Source organism: Sorex araneus, chromosome 1, assembly GCF_027595985.1.
Source record: "Sorex araneus isolate mSorAra2 chromosome 1, mSorAra2.pri, whole genome shotgun sequence".
NCBI lineage: Eukaryota > Metazoa > Chordata > Mammalia > Eulipotyphla > Soricidae > Sorex > Sorex araneus.
This window is the reverse complement of record NC_073302.1, coordinates 327,909,336-327,935,349: the sequence shown is the minus strand read 5'-3', so window position 1 is coordinate 327,935,349 and position 26,014 is coordinate 327,909,336. Positions and strand designations below refer to the sequence as shown.

The window sequence follows — 26,014 nt, the reverse complement described above, 5'->3', positions numbered from 1 at the left end:
TTACTAGGGCTTGGGAGACAGCTTGATGGGTTGGGGCATTAGCCTTGCGTGCAGGAGCCCTGAGCACTGCCTAAAGTGGCCCAGAAGTTTGAAAAATGTACACAAAGGATTGTACCTGTTGGGCTACAAATTCTCAAAATTGAGTGGGGTCTAGCAATCACTCTGGCTAGCATCCAGCCTCAAGGCTCACTTTACCTGGGCAGGTACAGCAAAGGGATCATTAGTTACTCTTGGCTCAGCCCTTGGGCAGCTGGAGTTGCACATCCCACAATGCTGCATTAAAGTCCTTCTGCCTTTAGGTGCCCTGAGATTGGTGACCAGCTTAGGTAAGCACATGTGAAATCTGTAACTGACCGCCACAGACAAAGAGACCAGGGAGAAGCCAAAGACAGGGGCTGCTCTAGATGGCCAGGTGGCCGTGAACATAGGAATTCATGGGACTGTGCCTTGGGTGGATGCAAAGTAAAGAACTTTCCAGAAAAAAATCTTCAAAGTTTTATTTAATTCTTTTTATTGAGAGCACTTTCTGGTAACTGTGACATGGGACATAGTGAGGTCTTGAAACTGGCCAGTCACAGCCCACTTCCCTTCACGGTGGAGGCAAGCTTGAGGCGGGAGAACAAGATTTTAAATTTCTCAGTCAGGCAGAGCAGTGGGCCTGGGTTGCAGAATGAAGGAGAGTCATTAAGTAAGGCTGGATGGGAGCTGGGGAGCGGGTGGTGGGGAGCAGTGCTGAGTAGGGAAATCGGTTCTAGCGCATCCGGGATTCTTCATGCTTATTGAGATGAACTTGGCAGAACGAGAAACCTCCAGAGAGGAAGTTAAGGCCCGTGGCACAGAAATAGTCCTCGCTCCTTTGCTCTTAAAGTTTGTGTATATTGTGGGGACAATTCTCCAAAATCTTGCTCCGTGAAAAGTACGTTACACAGCGGAATGGACTTTGAAAAGGATTCCAAGCATTATCAATGTGATCACTCCCCAGGGCCTGAGGCCCGTACCACAGGAGGCCAGTGGAGGCCTGCAGCACAGAAGCCAAGCAACAAAGATGCTGGGATGAACTAATTATTGGCAGAGGGGAAAGCGGTGAGTGGGAGCCTGCTTAAAGCTGGACACGCAAGCGGTGACGGTGGGAGAATGGAGAAATCTCCAAAGTTTTATAAAGGTGTAGCTGTGTCCAGTCACCTATGTAACCCAGAGATCCTAAACGATGCATTACACATTCAAGGTCATATGTTTGGAGCAGTGTTTGGGGGGTGTCTGAGGCCAGAGGAGTATCTAATTACACTGAGAAGTTGTGGGACACAGCCCAAGGCAAGCATATGAGAAGCTTTAGATACTGATATCAGCTCCAGGACCGCTTACTCAGTCAAAATCTTTCTTTCTTTGGGGGCCACACTTTGGTGCTCAGGGCTTACTCCTAGTTCTATATTCAGTGATCACTTCTGGCAGGCTTGGGATACTATATTTCCTGCCTGGGATCCAATTTGGGTTGGCAATAAGCAAAGCCTCTGCCTGTACTCTCTCCCACCCAATCTTTTAATCTCTTTACCCTAGGTAAAGAGCCACTGGCAGGATGTGAGATTATTTACTGTTAGGTTTTAGCAATGATAATTAGCTGATAGCATAGTGGGAGTGATAGCATAGCCACATAGCCGGTAAGTCGCTTGCCTTGCATGAAGTCAACCCAGGTTTAATTCCTCCACCCCCCATCGGAGAGCCCAGCAAGCTACCGAGAGTATCTAGCCTGCACAGCGGAGCCTGGCAAGCTACCTGTTGTGTATTCAATATGCCAAAAACCAGTAACAACAAGTCTCACAATGGAGATGTTATTGGTGCCCGCTCGAGCAAATAGATGAGTAACGGGATGACAGTGACATGATGTGACAGTGACAGATTAGACACAGACACACACACACACACACACACACACACACACACACACACACACACACACCCTCTGCACTTGTTCCCTGGGCAGATTAATTGCAAAGCAGCAACAGTCTAAGCTCTATCACCTATGCATTTGCTCAGGGAGTTGTTTGTTTTGCAGGCAGAGAGGTAGGGGACCTCAAGTAATAAACTTTTGGTATACAACTGAATTTAAGAAAAGATTGCCTGGCCCTGGGGTAGCCCAAAGGCATGAAGACTACATCCCTTTGAAATATAAATCTTGAGCTCTTTGAAGATGAGAACCTGAGGCACTGTCTAGATGCAGATATCAGGCCTCACCAGAAAAGGGCAAACCCTTCAGAAAAGAAGCTACAAAAGAATCTAGGAAATTATGAAAAAGCCATCAATAGTGCAAGGGATGAGATAATGAAGAGTTGAGAGATTAGGAAACCGCCTACAGTGAGGGCTTTCCTGTGACAATACCAATATTAACTTTTATGAAAGCAAAACTCAGAAAAAAAAAAAAACATTTGGAAAAATTGTATGGAAGCTTCTCCCAAAAGCCACTCAGGGGCTTGCTCTTCAAATTCTCCCCTGAATATGTATCTAACTTGCTTTTCTCCTATTTTTTCTTTTGGGGTCACACGTGGTGATGCTCAGGGGTTACTCCTGGCTTTGCACTAAGGAATTACCCCTGGCCGTGCTCAGGGGATGATAGGGGATGCTGGGAATTGAACCTGGGTTGGCTGCGTGCAAGGCCAATGCCCTACCCGCTGTGCTATTGCTCCAGCCCCTAACTTGCTTTTCTCTTTGATAGCTTTTACCACTCTGGGAAAGCCCAGTTCCCTCTTGGTCACACACTTCTTTATTCTCTCCCTTCATGTCTTTCTAAGTAAGTTTTATTCAATAAAAATTAACTTGCTTCACTCTTTTGCCTCCCCCTGAAAATCTTTGCTGTGAGGGAAAGGCAAAGCACTTGGAAGGCCTGTGCAGAGGTTAGGATGGACTTTGCTTTACTGCTAAGAGCAATTCCTTGCTCCAGCTTGAGTGCATGACTCCCTGAGTAATTGGTGGCAGAAAACAACCACTAAGCTTACACAACTAGTGGCCTCCAGGAGCAGCTTGACAGCTATCTTGGGTGGCTGGTGAGATGTCTTGCCCTGCTGTGTAATTGTGTGCAATAGGACAAAGAGGTGGAAGCAGTCTTTTCTCAATTCTGCATTGCTGGGTCCCCTACTTTCCTGGGCCACTGGCAGCATTTGTATCAGCATTTCCTTTTTAGTGTCTTGGTCTCAGTACCTGAGTCCGCTGCAGCTTCCTGCTTTCAGGTGTAAACTAAGTCTTAGTGCCTTCTTATCCTTGGGATCTGGCAGTATCTCCTCGCCTGGAGTATTGTCTTGACAGAGGGCCAGGCTGACAGGAAGGAAAGCATCTATGTCGGAGGAATATACATGGCATCAAACTTTTCTTCCGGAATGTCATCATGACTTTCTGTGCAAGTTCTTTCCCTAACCGCTTTCCTATCTTCTTACAGAAGATAAGACACTTAGCTGAGTGCCCGTAGTCATGAACTCAGTGCCAATTTCTTTATAAATCTGCACGACTGATCTTTCTCATCATCTCTCCCATATGCTCTAGCTGAAATTGAAGTTAAGAAGATAGGGTTTCTGTGTTAAAGGGAACTTTTCTTGGTGACAATGCTTTATGAAATAGCTGTGTGAACCACAGTTCCTCCTGAGAACACTGCGAGAACAATATACATCTCCCCACATTGCTATCTGACTTTCTGAAGGCAATTTTATTTCCTTCTTTCTTTTTCTGTTTCTTCTCTCCTCTCCCCTCCCCACCCTTCCCCTCGCATTCCCTTCCATCTCCCCTCCCCTCCCCTCCTCTTCTCTTTTCATCCTAACTTCCACTCCTCTTTTGTTTCTGAGCCACACTCACCAGTGCTTAGGGCTTGCTTCTGTTCTCTGTTCAGGGATGTCTCCTGGGAGACTCAAGAGACAATATGGGGTTCAGGGCTTGGACCCATGCTGGTTACATGCAAGCCAAGCCCCCTATGCACAGAACCATCTTTCCAATTTGATTTTTAATGAAGATATTTTTAAACGTTAGTTTTCCATGTCTATAAATGAATCCTTTTATGCTAACATATTGCACTTAATTAAAAATGTCATAGAAGATAATGCGAACATATTTTCATTTATAGCAATTTAAACCATAAAAGTAGTTAGTGAAAGGATATTTCCTATTCCCAAGAAATGTGTAAAAAGGGTAGGGTGGGAGATAGATCCCTGGTGCCTTACCTCCCATACTATCCCCTCAGCCTTACTCCTGGCGGTGCTCAGGGGACCATATGGGATGCTGGGAATCAAACCCCAGCAGGTCGCATGCAAGGCAAATGCCCTACCCACTGTGTTATTTCTCTGCGCAGGAAATGTAGATATTTTGTCTCTTTTAAGGTCACACCCTGTAGTACTCAGGGCTTACTACAGGCTCTGAGTTTGGAATCATTTCTGTTGGGGCTCAGAAAACGGTATGAGTTACTAGAGACTGAACCCAGGTAAGATGCATGCAAGACAAGTACTTTTGTAAAGGAATTGTCATCCCCCAAGTGCTCGGACCTGTTGTGCACAGGGTCTGGGCAGGAACCTCTTCGTGGGGTGTAGGAGGACGGGCACGCAGAGAAACACCTCCGGGAGCCAATCCAGTGGTCACAGTTCATTTTTACTGCCACATACACACATTCTTACAGGGAGTCTTGGCTCCCTGGAGGTCCAGTCACATTAGAGCCTAACACTATTGGCCTATCGCTTTTCCCCTCGCTTCGTCCCTGGTCCAATCCCCTTCAAGGCTATATGTTGAGGTTAGAATGACTTGCTTAATGCGTATGTGATGGTTTCTGTGTTTTAAGCGTTCATATACTAGGGGGTCAAGTGAGGCTTAAGGCCAGACACAACATGCAAGCATCCTGTTTGGCTCTCTCTGCCCAGTTGCTCCTCTTTGCGAGATTTCACTTGGGGCCGTTTTGCAAGGTTGTGTTTTTCCTACTCCAGTGCTCATCACCCTGCTCGCAATCTGTACCATCAATTACTCTAACCCCAGGATATGTAGATTTTCAAAGGACTTTTTTAAAAAAGAAAAATACTGTCAACTGCATATAAAGACTTCATAATGAAAAGTATAATAATGTCTTTCAGTGTATAAATTGTGGGTTAAGGCTGTTTTTTCTTTACTTGAGTTACACAATGGTAAAAGGAATTATTAAAATATAGTTTTTTGTAACTTTACACAGAAATATATTTATAATAAAAATATATTCTATCTCATTAATTAGCATCCCCATTTCTTTTTTTGTTGTTGTATACACACATGTTTATTTTATTTTATTTATTTATTTATTTTAAATTCTTTTATTAATTCACCATGTGGAAAGTTACAAAGCTTACATGTTAAAGTCTCAGTTATACAATGCTCAAACACCCATCCCTTCACCAGTGCACATATTCCACCACCAAGAATCACAATATACCTGGTAACTGTGTAACTGGTAAATTTCACTTTACTTTCACTTTACTTTGATTACATTCAATATTTAAGCAAAAAAATTCACTATTATTGATTTGGAGTTTCCCCCCCTAAAGTCGATCTGCTGAAAAGAAAGCATTTGGTAATTTGTTTTCCATTGTTGAGAATGAAGAGATATGAGGTCAGGAGGCCGCACTAGCAGCAGCATAGTTTTGGATTTCTGTATTTTAGTATTTTAGTAACTAAGTCCAGAGAAATGTCTGCCAGGAATCACAACATTGTAAGCTTGTACCTCTCAGCTACTTTATATTCCACATATGAGTGTGATCTATCTATGTCTGTCTCTTTCTTTCTGACTCATTTCACTCAGCATGATACTTTCCATGTTGATCCACTTATATGCAAATTTCATGACTTCATGTTTTCTGACAGCTATGTAGTATTCCATTGTGTAAATATACCAGAGTATCTTTAGCCAATCATCTGTTTTCAGGCACTCTGGTTTTTTCCATATTGTGGCTATTGTAAACAGAGCGGCAATGAACATGGAAATGCAGATGTCATCTCTACTATACCTTTTTGCCTCTCCGGGATATATTCCCAGGAGTGGTATTGCTGGGTCAAATGGGAGCTCAATTTCTAACTTTTTGAGAATCGTCCATATTGTTTTCCAAAAGGACTGAACCAGTCGGCATTCCCACCAGCAGTGAAGGAGAGTCCCTTTCTCCCCACATCCACGCCAACACCGGTTGCTTTTGTTTTTGGGGATGTGGGCCAGTCTCTGTGGTGTGAGATGATATCTCATTGTTGTTTTGATCTGCATCTCCCTGATAATTAGTTATTTGAACATTTTCTCATGTGCCTCTCAGCCATTCGGATTTCTTCTTTGGAAAAGTTTCTGTTCATTTCATCACCCCATTTTTTGATTGGGTTGACAGTTTTCTTCTTGTGGAGTTCAACCAGTGCATTGTATACCCTTGTTATCAACCCTTTATCAGATGGGCACTGCATAAATATCCTTTCCCATTCTGTAGATTGTCTTTGTATTTTGATCACTGCTTCTTTTGAGTTGCAGAAGCTTCTTAGTTTGAGATAGTCCCATTTATTTATCTTTGTTTTCACTTGCTTGGCCAGTGGCGTGTCAGCTTTGAAGATACCTTTGGCTTCAATGTCGTGGAGGGTTTTGCCGACCTTATCTTCAATGTACCTTAGGGATTCTGGTCTGATGTTGAGGTCTTTAATCCATTTTGATCTGACTTTTGTACATGGTGATAGATGGAGGTCTAAGCCCATTTTTTTGCATGTAGCTGTCCAGTTTTACCAGCACAATTTGTTAAACATGGTTTCCTTGCTCCACTTCACATTTCTTGCTCCCTTATCAAAGATTAGATGATCATATATTTGGGGGTGTATGTCAGAGTATTCAACCCTATTCCATTGGTCTGCAGCTCTGTCTTTGTTCCAATACCATGCTGTTTTAATGACTACCGCTTTGTAGTAGAGTTGGAAGTTGGGGAGGTTGATTCCTCCCATTTTCTTTTTCCCAAGAATTGCTTTAGCTATTCGTGGGGGCTTATTGTTCCATATGAATTTCAGGAGCGCCTGCTCCATTTCTTTGAAGAATGTCAAGGGTAACCCTATAGGGATCGCATTGAATTTGTACAATGCTTTGGGGAGAATTGCCATTTTGACAATATTTAATTCTTCCAATCCATGAGCAGGACCATCCCCATTTCTTAACTGGGCCTACCAAATATTTGCATTGTGGTATGTAAGTACATGTGTAATGTACATATGTGCGCAATGGTTAAAAAAATCAATTTATTCATCATATCCCCTCCTCAATAAACTTAACATAACAAATTATAATAAGAACGGTGACAGGGTATAGTCCTAATTTAAATTCTTTCCTCAGAAATGAATAACTGTGAGAATAGTGAAATCCAAAGTATTTATGAGAGTGGAGAGGGTAAGACAGATTCAACTCTTCAGCTCAGAAACCAAGAGGTGCACATTTTTCAGCTCCTATATGAAGTATTTGAAGTTATTTCTCATGCTTATAAGGTAAATCTTATTTAAGTCTAGTAATCTATAAAAACATTCATCACATGATGTACTGGGAGGTAGGATGGACATCAGGATTGTTTAATCACATTTATTAACAATATCTGGAAAGGTCAAGTTCTTTTCTTTTTATGCTTCATTATCTTCAATGTTTCCTTTATTCTCAGGCTGATGAAAGCATGGCTCTAAGTAATATCAGTTATTGCATCCAGAAATTACATCACCCAGAGGAATACATTTTTGGAGCAGTTCCCTTTTTTCTTAAGTTTATTAAAGCACCATGACTTAAAAAGTTATTGGCAGTTGGGTTTTAGACCTCAAGTGTTCTAGTTCCAACTCCACCACAGAGCCAACTTCTTACCACCTGGCAGCCTACCACACTGACAGGCACTTTACAAAGTTTGATTGTAACTGAATCTCATTTTTTAACCTTATTTACTTATTACCTGCAGCCCTTTACCCTTGCTCCCTCCTCCCTTGCTTACTTATCTTCCTCAACTTCTTATTTACCCCAAGATTTCTTTTCTTTCCTATCTTCCTCCTCTAGCAGTGGAATGACTATTTCCCCAGACTCCTCCGAACTAAGAGCCCAAAGAGGACCATTAGCAACAGTGGGAGAATATGGGTCTTCCTGAGGGCAATCAGAAAGAGGCCAGTTGGATTACATCTGGTTCCAGAAACCCCACCTTTAAGTAAAGGTAAACCAGACTCTCTAAGGACAAGTTGCTCTATGGTGGCAGAGGTAAATCTGAACAAAATATATCATGCAACAAAAGATGTTAATTATGACCAAAAAAACGTTGGCTGACAGAAAATTATATTCAGATGAAATAAGATAAATCTTTTGGTTACTGCAATTAGAAAGTTTATTTAAATTAAAATTTTCTAAATGATGCTTGTTCATTGGTGAAGGGAAACTGCAGGTGGTGGTGGGTGTGGTGTCAGAACTCTACATTCAGGAAACCCAATGATTATCAAAATTCTAAGTGATAATGCCTCAGTGAATCTTGGTTAAGGGGAAAGATTTTTAAAGTTTGCAGAAGCAAGTAGTATTACATTAGGATACTTTATAGGTTTTCTGTTGTGGTACTAAGATAATCTTTAAGTATTTTTGCATGTAAAAGAAAGTGATTAGCTCATCACAATAAGGAGTGAAACCCAATAAATCACACAGAGAAATTCAAAATTTAAACCTTCATTTACATTTTCTCAAATGCAAGATTGGTCGTTTAAATTTTCTAAAATTCAGGTTTTAAATGGAATAAATAGCCCTATTCACGATTATTTTTCTCAAAAATTTCAACAAATGAAAAATGTTTTAATCCCTTGATCTTTTGGAAATAGAAGAAAAACAAGACAAAAACTACCCCTGTAGGTGGCAGTCAAACTCTAAATAATGACTGAAAATGCTTCACTTGTTACAGTGATTGCCATCCTTGGAAAGTTAAAATACTTTACAATTCTTCTTCACTACTATTTTGTGGTAATATCTCAATTATTAGTTCTTTAACCTACAATCATTGAAACTGATCTGTACAAAATCTTTGGAAAACTGAAAATAAGTATGAGTATGTTATAACATAGTTAATTGACTTAGAAATGTTATCATTATAATTAGTTATCATAGGCATTGGCAACTAACATTTTGACAACCCTACTCAATGAGGGAATGAGTAGCACTGTAGCACTGTCATCCCATTGTTCATTAATTTGCCTGACCGGGCACCAGGAACATCTGAGACTTGTTGTTACTGTTTTTGGCATATTGAATATGCTATGGGTAGCTTGCCAGGCTCTGCCCGTGTGGACAGGATACTCTCAGTAGCTTGCTTGTCTCTCAGAGAGGGGTGGAGGAATCAAACATGGGTTGGCTGTGTGCAAGGCAAACACTCTACCACTGTGCTAAATGAGTAGGGTACAAAATTATCTATTTTAATTAAACATTTCAAATAAACAGTATGTTATATCATTTGTTTTCATGGTAGTAACCAGTCAAAACATTTTTGAGAAATTATCAATGCTAACTTTCATCTTTACATATAGGTAAGAAAATCACAACTTTCAGATTCACAGAGCAATAAATTTATCTTTTGTTTAGAAAAACAAATAAGGCCAGAGAGTTTGTACATGAGTTAAAGCACATGCCTGTGTGCGGCCAACTCTGGTTTAGTCTCTGGCATCACAAGGTCCCCCAAAGCATCATCATCTGGTATAGCACTGGAGTCATCCAGTATCAGTAGGGTGGCCTGGATAATCCCTGGCACTAAAGGCCCCAGCAGCACCTCATCCTCAGATGCCCATAGTGATCCTCTTTCCTGGATGACTGAGACTCTCAAGGAGCATCTCTGCACCTCTTCTACCCATACTTCCTGGGCAATGCTGGGAGACTCCTGAACCTACTCGCTCTAGAGATCTCTGTCTCTGTCTTTCTCTCTCTCTCTTTCTCTCTCTCTCTCTCTCTCTCACACACACACACACGGAGAGAAATGCATTTTTATTTGAAGATGCATTAATAGCTCATTTTGCATTATATGTTACATATAGTTGTGACTCAAAGGAAGGAATTACTGAAAGATTGAGATATATTTAATTCCTAAAAAGAAAGTTCCATATTATAGGAATGTTAAAGGCTATTCAAGATATTTAACTATGTAAATGTTATGAGCCCTGGCCAATCAGGAGTGATGCTGGCTAAACCAAACAGATTCTATCACTTGTATCACTTATCATCCAGTTGATCTTCAATTTGCTCGACTCCATTTGTCCCTGTCGCATGCTAGGGTCACCCAATGGTATATGCTCGCTCTAGGAACATGAAGAGCCTCAAACCATTCATTCAGGTTTTGACGAAGAAGACTGACCATCTCATTGGTGGGCGGCCACACAGTCTTTTGACGTCCTGTGGAATCCAGTCGGTAACAGCTCTAAGCAAGCGGTCATCTCTAAATCGAATTACATGTCCAGCCCATCTGATTTTCAACACTTTGGCAAACAAGACAGCATCCCTGATTCTTGACCATCAAGGGAGGTCAGAACTCTGGATTCCTTCTCTCACTTGAGTGAAATGTGATATTCCAAGCAAAGCTCTTTTGATTCCTCTTTGGGAGACCTGAGTAGCATTCTCATCCTGTTTTCATATGGCACAGGTCTCTGAGGCATATGTTAGTGCAGGAAGAACAGTGGAGTCGAAAAGATGTGCCCAGAGTCGTAGGTTCTTTGTCCTCTTAACCACTTCTTCAACGCTCTTGAAGGCGTTGCACGCTGCTCTCTCTCTCCTGTGCAGTTCTGGTGCCAAGTTGTTCCTCATGTTGAGTTCTCAACCCAGGTACACATAGCTGTTGCATTCGGAGATGTTCATTCCATTGAGAGCAAATGGAACATCAGGAACTAGTTCGTTTTTCATGAACATTGTCTTGGTGAGATTCCACTGTAATCTGACCTTTACACACTCATAGTTGAAGTCAGCCAGCATTTGTGACGCTTGGCAAATGTTTGGTGTTATTAGAACGATGTCTTCAGCAAAGGGGAGGTGGTGTAGTTGCCGACCGTCTATCTTCACTCCCATTCCTTCCCATTCCAGTCATCACATGATGTTCTCGAGGGTGGCACTGAAGAGTTTCGGTGAAATGGTATCACCATGATGAACCCCTCTCTTTTTTGTCAATGATCACTTCCTTGTAGAATGGTGAGACCCTGGTGGTGAATCCGTAATACAGCTTGAAGAGGATCTTGATATACTGAGTTTAACACCCTATTTGGCTAGGGCTTAGATCACCGCTTCAGTCTCAACCGAATTAAAGGCCTTCTTGAAATCAATGAACGGCATCTTGAACTCTCGTGAAACTTCAGTGAGCTTGGTCACTGTGTGGCTATTCAAGATATTTAACTTTGTAAATGTCATGAGCCCTGACCAATCAGGAGTGATGCTGGCTAAACCAAACAGATTAACAATTAACAAAAAAATGTATATAGACATCTTTATTTTGCATACCACTTAAAAACCATCCTAGGCACTGTGTTATATCTGCTTAAGATCCTGACAATAAGTCTCAGAGAGTCCAACTTGTTTTCCAAATAACCATTAAAGCTAGAATCTAAGCAGATCTGATTTTAGTCTTGCTGTTTTCCTATAAAAATTTAGAAGCGTACATAATACCACATTCTTATGTATCACTGTGAACAATTTCGTGTGGTGGCTGCAAAAGTAGGACTAAACTAATCAAAGGAATTTTTTTTAAACAAATCAATAAAATGACTAGCTCTAATCTCTTAAAGCCCTTGTTCATTTTTTTCAAGTCTGTTTGAGACAACTTCCAAAATCATGTCATCATGGCTTAGTAGTTGCCAACAGTATTGTTCAACTTAAACACTTTGATATGGGACAGAATTGTGATCAAAGTCATAAATTGCAAAAGTACTATAGTGATGTGGATTGTGATATAGCAATTAAAAATATATAGTCTAAGAAGAGTGAACTTATTTTTATATCAGTAGTAATAGTAGTTAAACAATATTAAGAATATTAATGTGTAACTAAAATAACAAATTCCCAGTCTTCTTTGCAGCTAAATGGACCTTTCATTCCTTCCAAATAGAAATAATAATTATTCCATCTGGCTTCAGAGTTCATTTACTATTTATTGGACCTGTAATATGTACAAGTCATTGTTATCTAGAGCAGTGGATCAATATATTTTGTTTTATTATATATCATTATATATGAATGCAATATATTTAACCTACGTATGCCTGTGGCAAGCACTATTCCATGCACAGTCAGTGGACTAGCAACTTAAATCTACTGAAGTAGAGTATAATATGCTAGATTTAAAAGATATTCCCATTGATTGTCATGAAATTTTGTAGTTACAGCAGATAACTGAAAAGATAGAAAAGTCCCATCTAGGGATGTAAGAAGTGACATTTTTTGATATTCACTCTTTGGTTCTTAGATCATACCTCATTTTGATAATTGTATTCCAGTAAATATCTTATCTGGAAAAGATAGCACAATTTGATTCCTATTATTTGAAGTTGCTTCTGAATGTGCCTAAGGGAAAATAATAATTTCGACTTTGTAGGTGTTTTGAAGGCATGAATACCTCTAGGTGCTACTTGTTTTTTAACTTCAAATTTCCATAGTGTACTTATGATAGAAATGGGGAAAGCAAGCTTTGAATAAATCCTTCTTTTATCCTCTCTGCATATTTTTTTTCACTTTTGTAAATAGCTGTTTTGTTTTTCTGTGATTGCATTTTCATTGTTGGTAAAGAGATTAATATTTACCAATATCTACCATATTGTTGGTAAAGAGAATTCCAAGTGATGAATTACCTTTGTAATATTGAAAACTATTTTCTTCATTAATTTAAGCTCAAAAATTTTAAGTGTATCCATTTTAGCAGTTATGAGTTCATGCTATTTAAATTGTTAAATAACTTTTTCAAATTCTATATTACTATTTTCAATTTTAGCTGTTTCAAATATACAATGACCATTGTTCATTTCTTAATATGATACTGAAATCTATTCCTGCTTAAACTTTCTGGTGCTACCTGTACATTTCATTCTAAAGTAAAGTGCTGTATTTTTACATATACCATTAGTCATTGTTCCCAGAGTAATATGGTCTTTTAAAAATCTACAAGCACTTTTATAGACACCAGGTTTAATTTAGCTTTTAATTAATGTTGTACTATTATTCATATTGATGTATCAGAGTATACAGTACTATCTGTATTGCTACAGAAATTGTAATTGTTTAATAGTTGTAGAGTTCCTACAGCAATCTCTCTGCCATTATCCACCCCCCCCCACTCCTCTAACCTCTTTATAATTTAGCTTTTTATTTAAAAAATTGTTTTAGGTCACACATGGCTGTGCTCAGGCTTGCTCTTGACTTATATTCTCTCTGCTTTTTTCCCTTACTTTTGTAAATAGTCATTATGTTGTTCTGTGATTATATTTTCTTCCTTGGTAAAGAGAGGTTAAGCATTAGGTTTAAAAGAGAAAATTAAGAAAATTCATTAAGAAAATTCAGAAAACTTTTTTCTAGTGTATTAAATTTTTCTATCTTCCCTAAAGTTCTGCCACATTTATTTCTTAGTCTTTCTAGGCTTTCTTTTGAGGTCTTCCTCATCAATCTTTTCTAAGAAGCATTCTCATTTGTATTTTAGCCCCTTGTGTAGTTCTTACATTTGTTGCAACCTTGGTACTTTATTAACAGAAGCCTGGCTTTGGGTTTGGCCCCAGGGCTATGGCAAGGAGAAATCAGAGGGTCTCACTTGAAAGAACTGGGATGTTACATTTCATTTCTGGGAGGCAATGATTTTGCCAGAGGGAAGGAGTTATTCTACTTTGGCAGTTTTCTCTCTTTCTTTCTTTCTCTTAGTGTTTTTACTTTTGCATCTTTACCCTTGGACTCTAGTGCCTGAACTTACAAGTCGGCTAAATCCTTCCATGACTTTTTATCACATTACATACAGCATCCTTTCAAATGCAAGGTCAGAGTGTAAGTCTCTTTTGATATCATGGTTGTAAAATGAGAAGCACTGCTCTTCTCAGATAAAACCTCTTTTTACCTTTCCATAAAAGCTTTATTCTTTTACACATAATATCCAATTTTTACATTTCTGTAAAAAAAAAGAATAAAACTGAGGAGATGGAGCAATAATGTTTGTTACTTTTGAAATCGTAGAAATGCATGCCTGGATGGTACATTAATGGGTCATTTATTTCACCCTTCCATTGTCAAATAAATTCACCATTAAATCAGCCAGGGAAATGGGTCTGAAATTTTTTTCATGCTGCTCTCTGACATCAAAGTGAAATGCTTCATTTTGAACATGCAACAATGTCTATTATCAATTCAGGCTTTTAATGATACATGCCATTGAGCTACTAGCATATAGGATTTTGTTTTAAGAACTGGGAATTATTAGCTGGGCATGACTTCTGTCACATTCAAATTGTAATTTCCCTCATGCTTTGAGAACAAATGGAGGAAATGGTTTCACGTTCTTATGACTCTTCATCTTTCCAAGTTAGTACTGCTTTATTAAAATCTAGGTGTGAATTTCCAGTAGCTTAGTCATGCAGATTCATATTTCAAGGGCTACACAGAAAATGTAATATTCCTGAAGTCTGGAGAAATAGAAAAATGGAAAAGATGCTATTTCCTCCTTGCTTCACTGATTATAATAAGTCATAGAATGGAATACATATACAATTGTATTATTTGCTCTATAACATAGAAATGTAACAACAGCACACAGGAAGTGAGTGTGAGGAAAGTTACATTATCTAAGGAAATGATTCCATGTTGTCACTTGATGTTCTTGGGGACAATTGAGGATAACCAGGTATGGTATATAAGAATGCTTGTTTATATATGTATACTTATATATTTATGAATGTATATATAGTATAGGACTGGAGCGATAGCATAGTGGGTAGGGCATTTGCCTTGCACGTGGCCAACCTGGGTTCGATTCCTCTATCCCTCTCAGAGAGCCCGGCCAGGTACCCGTGGTGTATTCTATATGCCAAAATCAGTAATAATAAGTCTCACAATGGAGATGTTACTCGTGCCCGCTCGAGCAAATCAATGAAAGTGATGACAGTGACTGCTACAGTGCTATAGTATAAATGCTATAATAGACAAGAAAATTATTAAAGGTCAAAGAATTTAGTACTATTCTATTTTATTTTTAATTTTCTTTCCTTTTTGGGTCACACCTGGTAACGCACAGGGGTTACTCCTGGTTCATGCACTCAGAAATTACTCTTGGTAGTGCTTGGGGGACCATATGGGATGCTGGGAGTCGAACCTGGCTTGGCCACGTGCAAGGCAAATGCCCTACCCACTGTGCTATCACTCCAGCCCCGGTACAAACTAATTTAATAAGATAAAAAGAACACTGTTTAACAGTGCCACTTATAGGTAAACAATGCCATTTATGAGCAATCGGTGTGTCTGGTGGAAATATTTATGTATTACTCTTGGGGGGTAGGCATTCTTAGCAGTGCACCAGTGACAGGGACTATGCCCAGTCCTAAGATTTTGGCCTGATAGATCAGCCTGCCGTGGCCCTTCTAAGATTCCCTTTCTCTCTCCCTTCTGGAGGTGGTTCCTGACATATGCAGCTTGCATTCCTGTATTGTTAGATTCTCCTTGCCCTTCTTGTCAGTCTTCCCTCTCATACCAAGATTCTTCACATTCATTTCTCCATTTAAATGATTGGTTTGGTTACCACTTCCTGACTGGATTCTGATTGATACTGATAATATTTTAATAGGTTTTTACCAAAATGAAGAACATAAGGAAAGTAATTTTTATCAAAATATAAAATGCTTTTCAATTTTCACATAAATACCTTTCCATATTTAGATAAATGTTTATTTTTCAATAGCTTGTTCATATATACCTTGTGCATATAATATAAATTTAAGAAACTGATATTCCCTCTCAGTTTAGAGAATCATAACATTTCACAAGTACCTATGCTTTTTTAATTGCTTTTTCTCTTCACCTCAGGACAACAATCTCCCCAACTTTACCAATTTACTCACCACCCCTGAACCCCAAATGAAAAGCCAGTACAATTATTTTTCAGGTCTAGAAAAAAAAATCCCCTTTAACCTTACTTCCTTTGGTTAAAACCATTTTTTTGAAGTTTTATATCTTTCTTAGGAATTGTGAGAAAATAATCAGATATAAAGCCATCATTGTTTCCTGGTCTTGCTATCATCCTCCTTTAAAGCCAGAAATGCAGTGTTGAGATTGCGTGCCCAGGGCCATTAGAGTCTCAGTGGAGAAACCCAGTCTTGGACATTCAGCAGAACTGCCTGAGTACAATCTTGGGGACCACATGTGGTGCTGGAATTGAAAGGGATTGACCATGAGCAAGGCAAGTAAGATAATTCCTTTTGTGTCCCTGTATTTTGGGCTTTTATACCACCAGTTGGGTTGCAGACCCCAGGAAAAGGAAGAAACAATGCAAAAGAAAAATTGTCTTTTTATCCAAGAAGATTTAAATAGAATTTACCAAAATAGAAGATTTTTGATAAAAATCATCCTTTCCAATTACTGGGGAATAGCTACTCCCTTTTAATAAGTTATTGATTCAAAAGTGCTATTTTAGTAATCAAATATTAAGAGGATTTAAGATTACTTTCCACTGAAAAACTTGATTGTCAGCAGTTGATATCAGATATTATCTTATCAAACTGCAAGCATGTGGCTAATTTTTACCTGTTTCCACTGTGATTTTACTTGAAAACCTCTCATGTAATAACTAAGATAATTGCTATGTAATTGGAAATATAGACACTTAAGCTTTTCATATGTTATAGAACCTTAATTTGTACTTTGTGAAATAGTGCTTATAATGATCATTAATGTTTTATAACTTAAGAAGTCACAATCTAGGGGCCGAATCGATAGTACAGCAGGTAGGGCATTTGCCTTGCACGTGGCTGGCCTGGGTTCTATTTCCAGCATCCCATATGGTCCCCTGAACACCCTGGTAATTCCTGAATGCAGAGCCAGGAGTGACCCCTGTGCATCACCGGGTGTGGATCCTTCCCCCAAAAAAAGTCACAGTCTAGAAACTGGAAGATTCAGTAAAAAATAATTAAAGACTAAGATTTTCTCATTTAATAGGGTTAAAATTGCAAATAAAAAAACACTTTTTGCTTCTATAAATATTCAAAAATAATACATCTCTAAAATCTATTATTTTCATTTTACTAACTCTGAAAAATTGACAAATTTAGTCAGAAACATAGTACAGAAGGCCTTGCATGGGCCCAACTTGGGTTCGATCCTTGGCATCCCATATGGTACCCTGAATACATTCAGGAGTAATTCCTGAGTTCAGAGCCAGGCGTAATCCCTGAGCACTACCAGATGTGGTCCCACAAACAAACAAACAAACAAACAAACAAGAATTGAAAAATTTGGAGCGTGGAGATGGCTCAGTGGCAAAAACACCTGCCTTGCAAAAATGAGGCTGTGTATTTGTTTTTTATTTTCTTGATTTGGAAAACACACCTGGCAATGCTATTCAGGCCTTATTCCTGTCTCTTGCTTAGGGTTCACTCCTGGGGATGCTCAGGGGAAGATGTGGTTCTGGGGATTGAGCGCAGGACAGCTGCATTCAAGGCAAATGCCTCACCTTTATAATATCTCTCTTGCCCTTATTATCAACCCGTGTTTTTACTGTATCTATGTGAACTAGCAATCAAAACCATTATTCTACCTTACAAAGCCCCACTTGCTGTCTTCCTAATATACATAACTCTAGGCCCTGAGTATGAGCCCCTGTGACACTCCCCCCACCCCTGCATGTGTGGTAGCACAGCCCCTTGGTGCTGGGATCCTCGTGCTGCAGCAGTGTGATCTCCCACATACAGAAAGGTATTTGTTAGCACTGAAGTAACACGTGTGTCAGTGAGGCCAGGAGGCACCTCAAAAGAAACAGTGACCAAGATACTAAATTTATATTCTTAAAAACAAAATGTTCTCCTAAGGAAATAAAAGCATGGCCAGAGCCCCTTTCCATTGCTGCACGAGCATGATCTCAGAGGCCAGCTAAACTACTTTGGGCACCAGCAGCTCGCAGCAATGTCTATAGACTGTGAACTGAGCCGCTACCCCATGCTGCACCAGGAGGGAAGGTTTTTCTCTCTCGGCTCTTCCTTTCAGGGCACAGCATGGCGACCACCATTTTATGAACACATAAAGGAGGTAAGAGCCTGCAGCAACGGGACTCGTGGGAGATTCCGGGATGGGGGTGGTATTGGCCCCGCCCTCCTCCGAGATTTAAGCTCAGCGGCCACACGTATATGACCTTCCCACTGCTGCACAAGCATGATTCCAGTGTCCAGCTAAACTACTTTGGGCACCAGCAGCTTGCAGAAATGTCTCTAGACTGTGAACTGAGCCACTGCCCCATGATGCACCAGGAGGGGGAGGTTTTTCTCTCTTGGCTTTTCCATTTTATGCACACCACAAAAGGGAAGTAAAAGTTTGCAGTGATGTAATTTCTGGCAGAAATTTCCCTGGACTTAGTTACTAAAATATAGAAATCCAAAACTGCACGGCCACGACCTCATATCTCTTAATTGTCAGCAATGAAAACATTATCAAATGGTTCCTTTTCAACAGGTCTGACTTTGGGGGGGAAACTCCAAACAATAATAGCGAGTTTTTTGTTGAAATATTGAAGGTAATCAAAGTAAAGTGAAATTTATCAGCTACACAGGCAGGGTTGGGGTTGGGGGGAGGTGTACTGGGGCTCCTGGTGGTGGACTATGTGCACTGGTGAAGGGATGTGTGTTGAGTATTGTATAACTGAGACTTAAGACTGAAAGCTCTGTAACTTTCCACCTGGTGATTCAATTAAAAAAAAATACTATGCTAACCTAAAAAGAAAAAAAAAGCAGATAAAGTGCCTGTTACAGAGGCAGGCCAGGAGACTGGAGGGAAACCAGGGACACTGGTGGAGGGCAATGGACCCTGGTGAAGGGTGGTGAAGGGTTTGGTGTGGGAACATTGTATGCCTGAGATTACATCGTGAATAATTTTAAAACTCTGTAATTCACAATAATTCAATAAAAAAATTTTAAAAAAGCATGGCCAGAGAGAGCAATACTGTCACACTTACCATTTTCACCTATCCTATTTCTCGATATAAAAATGATATAGATTAGGGAGCAGAACTGTGGTTCTGTAGAGTGCTTGCCTTTCATGTGGCTAATCTGGTTCTATTCTTGGGACAACATAAGGTTACTCAAACCCCACTAGGAATGACCTGAGAGCGAAGAGCAAAACCTAATCACATAGAAAGAAAGATATAAAAAGAAAAGGAGATAAAGAGAAAGAGGGAGAAAGAGATAAAGTGGAAAAGAAAAAAATATATAAAGTTTTGTTATATTTGACCATATATTTCATTCCAAGGAAGAAAGAAAGAGGAGGGAGGGAAGGAAGGAAGAAAAGAAGGAAGAAAGGAAGGAAGGAAGGAAGGAAGGAAGGAAGGAAGGAAGGAAGGAAGGGAGGGAGAGAGAAAGAGAGGGAGGGAGGGAGGGAGGGAAAAAAATTTGTAGACTTTGATATTATAATTAGATTCAAAATTTTGTTATAAGGGGAAGTTTTATCACCAGAAAAAATATAGAGAAACAGCATAGATTTTTGGAGACAAAAATGTATTATTGACTAAGAGAATTAAAGTCTTTGAATTAAGCTAAATAGTGTAGTATAAACGTATTAATTTTAATTAATAAATATATCAACCCAAATTTCCTTTGGGCTGTATTTGTATGTTTGCCTTTATTCAAAATATATACATGTACATTTTTAAAAAATAAAAAGCCTCATGAGAAGTAGGGAACAGACATACTATTTACTCTTTTGAAGAGTGCTAGAGGAAAGAGTAAAAATTTAGTTCCAATCTTGCTCCATAGAAAGGACATGGATGTTTCAATTTTTTAATTTATATGGTCTATTGTAGGATTACATAGCCTCAGGTAGTTTAGGTTTATTGGGTTACTACCGTTACAGTGCTACCATTCCTCTTTGTTTATTTTAGCTTCTTTATTAGTGTTCTGTTGACTTGTAAATACTGTTTTTCTCTTCTCCTTGAGTCCTTTGCATAGTTTATTCAGAGCCATGTCCTTTTTGTATGGACACAGAAAGACTTAGCAAATGCTATGCTTTTGTAACCTGGGAGTCATTTGATGCTACATGATATTTTCCTCCTGGGCATCTGTTCTCTCAACCTAAGCCTCAGCTGCCCTCACTTCCTAGTACCCCCAAAAGCAAGGTCCCGACGAGGGATGAGACGGACCCAGGGCAAGCGGTGAGTTGTATGCTACCCTGGCATCGAGATGGACCTGGCCAAAGTGCCTAATGCTTAACTATAAGTTAAGAGCTTGATCATGGACAAATGTTGTCATGATCCAAACAATATAACTAGATTTGGACCCTGCTTGGGTGAGGAGTGATTAATCTGGCCTAAGTGCTGTAGTCTGAGCCTGTGGCAAGATGTTGCCAGGAGAGCTGCCTTGCAAGCCTCAATGTATCTCTTGCTATGTCCATACAAAAATCACTAGAATTAAGATGTTAATAAGTGTTTGGACTGAGGAAGGGAAAAAAACTGTAAGAGTCAGGAAGGGCTTTGGAATGCCCTGCGCTCAGGAAGGGCTTTCTTATGTTGATTTTGCTACCTGGTTGGGTGTAGCCTAGAGGGCAAGGTGGGAGAGAGAAGTGGGAGGAAAGACTAGAGAAGCAAGGGAGGCTGCAGTTGATCCAGAGGGAGGCCGGAGCTGGGAGTGCGGGAGATGAGAAAGATGGAAGATTGAATAAATGGTAACTAGTCAGCAACCAGCTTGGTCCTCATTCTTCCTTTCGTCGCCTGCCCTTGACCAACAGCCATACACAGCGGTTCCAGAGCACTGAACTCGGGCTGTAAGACAGAGCCGCCCAAAGAGCCCTCGAGTACACATGCCCCTTGGCGTGCCTTAGTTTTTTACAGTCTATTTCTTTTTTCTCTTATTTAAACTTTAAACAAAAGCTTGGACATTTCTGTCACCTTGTCTCTAGGAAAAATTGTCTATGAGTTTATCAGTTTGTTTTTCAGATAGAAATACTTCTCTTTCTCTTTGTAAATATATAAATATTTGTATATAAATTTAGATAATTTGGATTCCACCTATAAGACAGATCACATAGGTTTTTTTTTTTTCTCTTTGGGTCACACCCGGTGATTCTCAGGGGTTATTCCTGGTTTTGCACTCAGGAATTACTCCTGGCGGTGCTCGGGAGACCATATAGGATGCTGGGAATCAAACCTGGGTCGGTTGTCTGCAAGGCAAACGCCCTACCTGCTGTGCTATCACTCCAGCCCAAGACAGATCAACATAGTCTTTATCTTTCTCTTATTTCACTGAATGTAATGCTATCGGTGACTAATTATGTTGTTTCTATGTTGTTGAAAATATAAAAATTTTATATTAAACATGTATATACATAATACATGGTATGTACTAATTCTTTTAAAATAACTTTCTTAAAGACACTGTAGTTTGATAACATGTTTTTAAGGCATATCTGTGTTATATAATGAAAGATCAGCATTTTTAGTTTATACCCTTGGTTATAAAACTGAGCCTTATTTACCTGTTCTACCCTCTCTGGACTGGAGCAATAGCACAGTGGGTAGAGCTTTTGCCTTGCACATTGCCGACCTGGGTTCAATTCCTCCATCCCTCTCAGAGACCCTGGCAAGCTACCTGTGGCATATTAAATATGCTAAAAACAGTAACAATAAGTCTCACAATGGAGACGTTACTGGTGCCCACTCCAGCAAATCGATGAATAGCATGATGGGGATGACAGTGCTATAGTGCTACCCTCTCTAAACCTCTTCCCTGTACATCTCTTATCTTTAAGATCTTTTGTTTTGTTTCTTTTGTTTCTTTATTTTTGAAATATGAGTGACATCATCTAGTGTTCTCCCTAGGTTGTTTTCTTGTCTTGGCTACTGTTCACAACAGGAACCTTTAAGGCACTAAGCTAAAGGAAAATAAGCCATAGAAAGGACAAATACAGTCTACTCTCTCTTGCGTAGAATTTACAAGTTGAATTCACAGAAATAGAATTGGTGGAATGGTGGTTGTCAGATCAGGAATGCGAGTGTGGAGTAAGTGGGGAAGATGTGAGTGAGATGTTGTGCGAAGGACATGTTTTTTCAGTAAAAAGAGGACAAATGAGAATTTCCTATTCTACATGGTGACTGGAGTTAACAATATAGGTTTGTCTACTTGAAATATGCTAATATGCTAATAGGGTAGATATCAAATACTGTCCAAATACAATTATCTAAGGTGAAAGATGCATTTACTTTTATGGTGGTATGCTTCACTATATACATACAGTGTGATAGTTTGGTATATATATGTATATATATATATACATATATATACCAAACTATCACAATCTATGTCTTAAACCCATACCATGTTGTCATTATTTGCCCAGATAAAGCTAAAGGAAAGGCATTTGCCTTGGGTTACTCACTAGTCTCTGGAGAATACTGAATAGGTTTAGCCAGAGGGTGGTATACAAGGGCTGCACTAGCTGGAGACATGACAGCACCTCTAGTGAAGAGTCCAGACTGCCCAACCCTGGGTGGGGCCTTATAGGATCTGCAGTTCTACCTGGGAAGCAAAGCCCTAGCTAGTACTGTCAGCGGGTCCAGGTCTTCTGCATTCTGATCCCCAGGAAGAACCTAAAGTTCATTAACGTTCCTGATTCATGATTACTGCCTGGTTATACATGCTGGTGCCTGGCCTGCTGCCTCCACTCAGTGACTGAACTATCTGTTGTTTCCCAAGTGGTTCCTTGTGGCCCCTCCTTTGGGTGATACTGGTGCTGCACCCTTGGAAGTGACTTAATTTACTTTTTAGCCAAACTACACCCACATGCAGCTGGAAAACTTGGATCTCCCAAAATCTGGGGCAGGGCCCTCTACTTTCTTGTTAGCACCGGAGGAAATGGGGACTGAGCGTTCACGGCAAGCTCCCCATTTCTATCTGTGCTCGTTTGAGAGCTGAATGGGATCTGGCTGTCGAGAGAACAGGCTGGAAGGAAAGTTTAAGGATTTTCCAGTTTACCGAGGCTCCATGAGCTCTTTACACTTAGTTGGAGAGTTCCTGTAGACAAACTGAATTGTCCTTGCTGGAGCTTATGGGTCACCTGCTTCCTATCTTTCAAGGGACAAACAATGCTGGCTGATGGGAGAACCAGGCAGCTGGTGGCCAGCTAACCCAGTGGGAGGATGAGCTGCCCAGCACCCGGAAGGTGGTCTCTGCTCATGGGCTTCTAGCCAACTCACCCTATGGCCTCCACAGCCCGAAACTGCCTGGCATGCCTTATCTTTGAGGTAGGTGACTTACAATTTGTTCTATGATGTTTCTTAGGAAAACCAAACTTCTACCATCAGATAGTCATACTTCCTTTGTTTTAGGTGTAATTGGCTCTCTATGTATCCCTGAATTCATTCAGGTCTCCTCTGTTCCATTGACCTGTGTCTGTCTGTCTGTCTGTCTGTTTTAGAGCCACACCCAGCAGAGCTTAGGGTTTGTTCCCGGCTCTGCACTAGGGGGGGTCATTCCTGGTTGTAATGTAGTTGAAATCTGGGAATGTGATGCCTTCAGTCCTGTTCTTAATATAAGTTTTTTTGGGGTGGGTTTAGTTTGGGGGCCATGTTCTAGCATGCTCAGGAGTGATTCCTGGCTAGACCGTCAGGGATCAGTCCTGGTGTGTTACCAGATTGGGTGCTGGGAATCTAATCCAGGTGGGCTGTGTGCAGCCCAAGTGGTCGTCAGCTATATTATGGTTCAGCCCTACTCTCTTTCTTTTGGGACAGACAATTTGAAGCAAAAAAAAATTATATATATATATATATATATATACATATATATATGTATATATATATGACATGTGAGGGTGACTAGAAGTTCTTGCTTCTAGGAGTAGCAACAACATATGTAGAATGTTATACAAATTGAAGTCCATAAGTACTAACACAAATTTCCGTAAAAAATAAAAACTTGGGCAGGAGGGAGCTGTGCAGATGAGCTCTGCTGAGAGCAGGTTATTTAGGCAGAGAGCAGCTCTGATGGTCTCTTAAGTGCTGGGGGTGGCCCCCAAATAAATTAAAAAATAAAACATGACTTTTGGCTCAAATTTAGGAATTTCCTATAATTATTAAGATATCATACAGGTCAGAAATCTGTAAACTTGTGAATTCTGATGTTAAAAATCACTATTAAGTTGCTTTGATAATAGGAAAAGTGCATGCTTTTAAGTATTCAAAGTATAAATCTGGAAATTTCTTTGCAAGTTAACATTTCAGTTTTTTTGTTTTTTTGGTTTTTTTTTTGCTTTGGGCCATATCTGGTGATGCTCAAGGGTTACTCCTGGCTCTGCACTCAGGAATTAACTTCTGGGACCATATGTGATGCAGAGACTGCATTGAGGTCCACAGAGTGCTAGGCAAATGAACTACCTGCGCTGTTATATCACTCTGGTCCCTAACAATTATATTTTTAAGGGAAGAGCTTTTGTACATTTTAAACTTTTTGTTTATGTTCTGCTCACACATTTTAATAAAATAAAAACCAGAACAAAACTGTACACAAAAGACAAGGAAGTAAACCCAGAATGCTTGTCAGTTACAATTCAGTAAATTTGGATTCTGCTCCCCAACCCCATAATTCACTTAAAACAGAATCTCAGAGGGAACCAGGGCTGGAGCACTGGCTGGAGCACCTGCTTAGTATGCAGGAAACCTGGGTTCCACCCAGAAGCAAAAGCGGTTCCCCAAGCTCTGAGCTGGAAGTAGCCCCTGCACACTGCTGGGATGCCTGAAACAAAAAGCACATAAAGAAAACATTGGCACAGGACTTTTTTCTTTTTTCACTACTCTGAGAAACTCTAAAAAGATTGCACCCTCCAGACACGTTCTAGTGGCTAAGGCTGTTGCTATCTGACTTTTACTGTGATTCACTAGAAAGAAGTTGCCCCAACAGGCTAGGTCAGATTCTTTATGCTTGCTAAAATCCATATTAAAATAACAAAGCAAATACAATGGGCTCTGGCTGGGAAGGGCTCTTTCCTGGCTTCCTCTCCAATTCCTTTTCTGAACTACTGCCTCAAGCCTTGGAGGTTTCCATGACCTTCTTTGGTCTGTAGCTGCAGCACTTTCCCTCTGCTCTATTTCCCACCCATAGTGTTTATTCTAAGCCTTCTTGTCCCCTAGCCTTGAATGCCTTCCTAGATACCTGAGTATTTAGCAGAGAAATCCATAGAGGCAACAGGGGTGGTAAAAATGTTTTCTTGTTACTTTCCATTTTACGATAAAACCTGCTTAAATTTGGCTTTTATAAATGAAGTAAATCATTAGAGTGGAGTTTGCAGAGTAACTCATCAACAAATCAAAGGACGAAATTGTAACACAGACCTTTCTAGCAGATCTCCTGCAAGCCATGTGTCTGGTAGTTTGGTGGTTCTGGTCACTGTCACTGTCATCCTGTTGCTCATCGATTTGTTCGAGCGGGCACCAGTCACATCTCTCATTGTGAGACTTATTGTTACTGTTTTTGGCATCTCGAATACGCCACGGGTAGCTTGCCAGGCTCTGCTGTGCGGGCGCGATTCTCTTGGTAGCTGGCTAGGTTCTCTGAGAGGGGCAGAGGAATCAAACATGGGTCGGCTGCGTGAAAGGCAAACGCCTATCAGTGGCTCTGGTAGTTTGGTTTTATGTACTTTACATAAAACCTCATACATACAGAGACTTAAAAAGTCTTTTTTTAGAAGATTGCAAACTATAAAATTGTAAAAGTTGCAATAATTCTCTTATCATTAAGAAGATACATTTTTCCAGAATTCATAACTTTGTATCACGATCACGATCACGAAATCCCGTTAATCATAGATTTTTTGAGTGGGATCAGTAACCTCTCCATT

At 40.0% G+C, this 26,014-nt stretch overlaps 1 pseudogene; it reads right to left on the bottom strand.

Annotated features, from left to right (window-relative positions):
* Positions 1-751: 751 nt before the first annotated feature.
* On the bottom strand, positions 752-11,308 carry LOC129402282 (ribonuclease kappa-like; annotated as a pseudogene).
* Positions 11,309-26,014: the final 14,706 nt, after the last annotated feature.